Genomic DNA, 6259 nt, shown 5'->3' on the forward strand with positions numbered 1-6259 from the left:
GAAGAGGAGATCAGGTGGCGGCCTTTGTGTCGTCGTAGCCGCGGTGGCGAAAGACTTTTTGTGAGGTGTACACTGAAGTTTCGAAAACTGTGTGGAGCATCTCTCGACGGACTTGGTTTTCCGGTACTCCAGAGAGGCCGAAATCGGAGATTTTCAAAACCCTAGCCTTATTGCTCCGTCGTCATCGTCCACGAAAAGTCGACAACGATTTCTGCTAGATCTGAATCGTTCGGCGACCTGATCACGACGATTTGAGTGATGGCGTTTTGGAAGACGACGGCGTCGTTGGGGACGGTGGCGACGAACTCAGGAAGAGAGAGAGAGAGAGAGAGAGAGAGAGAGAGAGAGAGAGAGAGAGGGGGTGATAGAGAAAAATGAACTGAAGTTGCATAGAACTTCAAATTGCAACTGTGAAGAGAGAGAGAGAATGAAGACAGTAATGATGTTTGGCAGCTATGAGTAGGTCTTGGAAAGATAAATTGGGCTATTAAAAATTAATGGGACTTGAAAGAGCAAATAATTTTATTTAGGACTTAATGAAGTATAAGTTCACAAAATGGGACTTGTATGTAAATGCCCCTTAAAAAAAGCAATTTTTCTTTTGGGGAAAAAGAAGTCTACTAAATGGAAAAAAGACAAATTTTAGCCCTCTTAACTTAAAAAAATCACATTAAACTAGTAATTTGTACCAATATTTACCTTTTAGTTGACAATTCGTGAATAAAAATTGACTTATAAATTTTATAGAGGTACTTACATGAAAGTCTTAATAAGTGGACTTATTATTCAGTAGGTTCTATGAAAAAAATTTGTCATAAAAGAACATCACTATTTGTAAGTTTTAACTACAATTTATAAAAATTATGATAAAAAATTCACTAATTGTTAATTTTTAGCGATATATGTAAAAAATTGTCACAAAAAAAATTTATTTTTAGTGAAAATTTTACGAAAACTTATTTTGTAGTGACCCAGAATTTTTTAAAAAAAAATAGCTAGTGCATAATTTAATTGAGCAAATTTTTGAATTTGAGTGCTGTGTAAATTCTGTGTGAAAACAGTTCAGTTTTGTATTTTTTAAAAATAGTTACCGATCTCAGAAAATTATGAAATTTTTAAATGTTGTTCTCATATGAGTTTAGCGTGTTGGATAAAATTTTCAGAATTTAATGATGAGTATTTATTTTATGAAAATTCACGGACTGATTGGTGTTCAGTTTAATTTATTGCAAAATTTAAAATTGAGTTTTAGGTGTTCGGACCATGATTTGAGATAAATTAGTTGGAGATTTATTTTAAATTATTAAACTCCATTCATTTTGGACCCAATTGATTGAATTGTGACCCGTTAGTAACTATGCAATAGTATTGTGGTTTTATTATTATTATTTGACTACAATAAAAGAGTTGTGAATATTTATAGTGTGTACCATTAAACGAAATATATTTTATGGTGAGAAAATATTATATTCTTTTTGTCTTCAATGATATTAAAATCTATTTTTAATTAATATATATATATTGATGTATATGTAAAGTTAGATATTTGTATTGATTTGAAAATAAAAAAATAATAATAAACAAAAAGACAAACCCCCACATGGGGTTGTCCACCCCTTTGCCATGCTTTGCTTTCCAGAGAGTTGCTTTGCGCTCTCTCTCTCTCTCTCTCTCACTTTGGATCCTCTCTCTCTCCCTCTCTCTGACAACGTGTCTCTCCTCTATCTGTCTCGCCCTCTCTCTTTTTTTTTTTCTCTTCCATTAATGCTCAATCTTTGAATTTAGAGTGAGAGTCATTAGAGTGAGATTTTATAAAAGTATTATAAATAAAAGTCGGAGAGTTCGTTGTGATCTTTGCAATGGTGATTTCGGATTCATGATCGGGCGATATTTGCCTTCTAGATTTGCTCTTCTTCATTATTTGAGGCAGAGACTTTTTTCATATTTTTACATTAAAACTATGTTAGGGTTATTTTAAGAAAATATATCATTATAAGAGGCATTGCATATAGATATATTTTCAGATTTTTGTTTGGTAATTTTTAAAAGAAAAATTATGTTGAAATGTTAAGAATGTTGGTATTTTGAGATTGATTTTGAAAAAATCATTTTGTGTTGTTAATTTTGTAAAATAAATCTGAAAATAGAATTTAATAGTTGTATGGATTATATCTACATCATATTATGGTTTGATAATTTATTTTGAGAAATTAATGTTGAAATATTTATCTCATCCTTGAGTTTTGGAATCTATTTTTGAGAAAAATAAATTGATATTGAGAAATATTGTGTAAATTGTTAAGTAGAGATTTTTCATACACTTCTTTATGCACTTTTGCTTGATTATATGGAGTTTAGAGTTGTATATAATTCAATTAGAATTTTTGGAAAATTTGTGTTTTATTTGCTTAAAAGAGAAATTTTGAGAAAAATAAAAAGTTGATACCCAAATTGCAAAAGTGTAAACTTGGAATATGTTTGTAAGGTTATGAAAGAGTTATGTTTTAAATTTGAACAAAAACAGACTTTGATTCGATTGGTTTTGAAATTATTACCGGTTTGTGGCCAAAAGAGCATTTGTAAAGAAAACAAAGGAATTACGTTTAACTTTTGAGACTTTTGATCAAAATAAGATGTCATAGTTGAATAATACTTGGAGAATGAGTTTGGAAAGAAAATGATGTTTTCTTGGGCATTAACGGTATTATTTTACTTAATGTATTTGTTGGAATAAAACCGACACGGTTAGAAATGGACCTTGAAAGGTTACCTGACGTGATTGTGATATGAAAACTAGTGTAGTTGTTCATATTTGATAAAATGTGGAATATGATTTATTTCAAAATGTTGGGAATCATGGGAGATTCCAAGTTATAGTTATATGTTGGATTGTATGTCCATGTTGTTATCTTTTAATTAATATGTTAGATATAACTATTTTGGCTATCGGTGAAAATTTACCATGTTGCATTTAAATGAGGGATTTCTTGGAAGAATGAGAAATGATGAAATTTTGAAAGTTTGATATATAATATGTTATAAATTTGTCTTGAAATGACTAAATTGGGAATGTTGATTAACATGTGGAGACTATATGAATATGGATATGGTTGTATTATCTCTTGGAATTGTATTAGAAATTATATTGAAATGAGAAATGAGAATTTTGATCAATATGGTAATATTTAATAAGTAGGGATTTTTTACACTCTAATATGATTTTTAGCTTAGTTATTTGCTATTGTGTATAGATGATGAGATTTGGTTGTAGTTTGGACAAATCTAAGATTTGGGTGTGAAATGAAAAGAGTGGTTTTTTATATATAAGAGATAAATGAGTGTGGGGTTTGAATATAAGATCTTGGTGTACCAAAATAGTTGATTTTGGGTGTTTGGGTCAATAATGGAAAAATGAGGATTTTTGCCCTAATTTGATAAAATAATTATTTTGTATAAATAATTGGAATTAACATTGAATATGTTGAATTGAATGGTTATTGATATAGATGGTGATATTGAATATGTATTATCTCACCTACGGAAGTTTTGAATAAACTATTTATTCCGATATTGAGCATCTCTTGGAAATAAATGTATTGGGCTATCGGTGGAGGATAGCTATTATTGTTGTAGAAATTGTATGAGGATTAGGCGATATAATACTAATCTATTGTTGGTTGTCATTGAATATGACCATGTTATAAATACATTGCATATGTATGTTTATTGGGAGGAGAAAGGGGATGCACTCCATATATGACCATGTTATAAATATATTGCATATGTATGTTTATTGGGAGAAGAAAGGGGATGCACTCCATATATGACCATGTTATAAATACATTGCATATGTATGTTTATTGGGAGGAGAAAGGGGATGTACTCCATATATGACCATGTTATAAATACATTATATATGTATGTTTATTTGGGAGGAGAAAAAGGATGTACTCCATATATGACTATGTTTATAAATACATTGTATATGTATATTTATTTGGGAGGAGAAAGGGTATGTACTCCATTTAAAGCAAGTTGGCTGGAGTGTCCTGAGTGAAAGACCTGAAAATCTATATATAAATGGGTGTCGGTTCCTTCGGACAAAATATCTATAAAATGGCAAAGTTTGAAATGTTTATGTGTGTTGTGCATAATTGGAAAACCATTGAGTTGTAATCTCATTTTAGTTGTTGAAATATAATGAATTTAACTCATGAATTGAGTAACATATATGAACTGGATATGAATTGAAGGAAAATAGAATAAGATTGGTCTTAGTGGCATATGAATATGCAGACCTTGGATTTAAGAGATTATGTATTAAAATCATATAGTTTTGACATGATATGATTTCACGTATATATATAAGTATCTTTGTCCTCGCATATCTTTTAATATTTTAATATGAGATTGTTCGGTGGGCTTTGCTCACCCCCTACCTGTACATGTATACAGAGAATGCTTTTTGGATTTGAAGATCAAATAATGGATTTTACTATTTCATATGTGTAATGTAGTGATGGATTGTACTACTTCACTTGTTGTTTGGCCGAGTGCTAGACAATAGCGTGGATGGACTTTCAGGAAGCAAGAGCTTCTTAATTATGTTTTGTTGTGTGTATGTTGGTATTTGTAAAGCAAATGGCTTAAGATGTAATGAGCGAGACTCAATTTGTGTAACCAAGCAATGACTTGGAAAGATGTAAGCCTACATGATATTTAACTGGTTGTTAAACAGTAGACTCTGATGTATGAAAATATGTTATTTCTCATATTTATTCCGCATATGAGTTATCTTTATTGTATTATTTTAGGAGCGTTACATATTTTCAATAGGATTTGATGGGAATTAAGTCTAAATATTAGTACCTATTAGTAGTTTATTCTAATTTTTTTTTTACACTTAACATCTTAAATATTATACAATGCTTAAAATAATCTTAATTTTGTTTTAAAATATTATACAATGCTTAAAATAATCTTAATTTTTTTTTAAAAATAAAATTATTTTCTTTTAACGTCCCACTCGGCTACAACTATGATAGCCATTCAAATATTATAAAATGCTTAATATATATATACATATTTTTAAGAAAAATTTGTTTTCTTCTAACCTACTGGGCACAACTACCATGGTAGCCAAAGCGTAGGTAGCCATGACAGCTGACGTGGGTAGAAGATGACATCATTTTAAACATGAATAGTGTTTGAGGGCCACAATTTTTGTGGCTCAAATGGCTCAAAACTGCTAAAATGACGTCGTTTTGGCATGTTTTGTGCTCAAAACGACGTCGTTTTGACAGTTTTGAGCCATTTGAGCCACAAAAATTGTGACCCTCTACCATTGCCCTTTAAACATTTCATAATATTTGAGATCTAATGCAACATGCATGTTAAAATTTTCATTTATATGATGATTTTTTAAAGGAAATTTAATACTAGTACAAATTCATAATTCAATGTGACAAAGTGTATTATTTTTTAGTTGAGAGAATTAAAGTGATATTAATAGTTTCAAGAAAATAAAGTGCAATTTACCTTACAAAAAAAAAAAAAAAGTAAAAAAAAATGAGCATGTGTCTGGATATATTAATACGGTAATTTTTTTTTTATAAAAAAAAGTAGGATACAAGTATGAATAAATATGTTTGTAAAAAAAATATTTATTTTTAATTTAGAATAATTTAAAGATTAGTTAAATTAGTTTAGTTGGTTAAGATCCATCCTACCATTCAATGTCAAAACTACGACATAAATATGTTAGAATAGATGAAGTGGGATATCATTGATCACAATTAAATGTCATCATATTAAACAATTGACAAATCAAAACTTAATCTTAAAATCATGTTAAGTATTAAAAAAAAAAAAAATCAATGGAATTAGTTTCACCTTTATATAAAATAATACTATGCAGATTGAGGTACAACTTTACGATGAAAATTAAGAGGAAATTTTTTTAGCAAGTGTTTTATATACTCGATACATATGTAAAAATATAATACAAAATATTAATATCTAGTATTATGCAATATGGGTATGACATGTTTATCGAAATATTCATATTTAGTAGGTTTATATATATAATCTTACACTTATGCTTCGGTTGATTCATTAAAAGATAGAGTTGAGTGAAATAATCATTTCTTGATCTTTATGAAATTAATTAATCCCTAACACAACTAACTTGTTCGGAAAGTTAGAAGACAATTTTCAACATCCACCTCATGAAGCATACATGGGGACTGTTTTCTTGGTG

Source organism: Camellia sinensis, chromosome 4, assembly GCF_055761805.1.
Source record: "Camellia sinensis isolate YWXY chromosome 4, ASM5576180v1, whole genome shotgun sequence".
Classification (NCBI taxonomy): domain Eukaryota; kingdom Viridiplantae; phylum Streptophyta; class Magnoliopsida; order Ericales; family Theaceae; genus Camellia; species Camellia sinensis.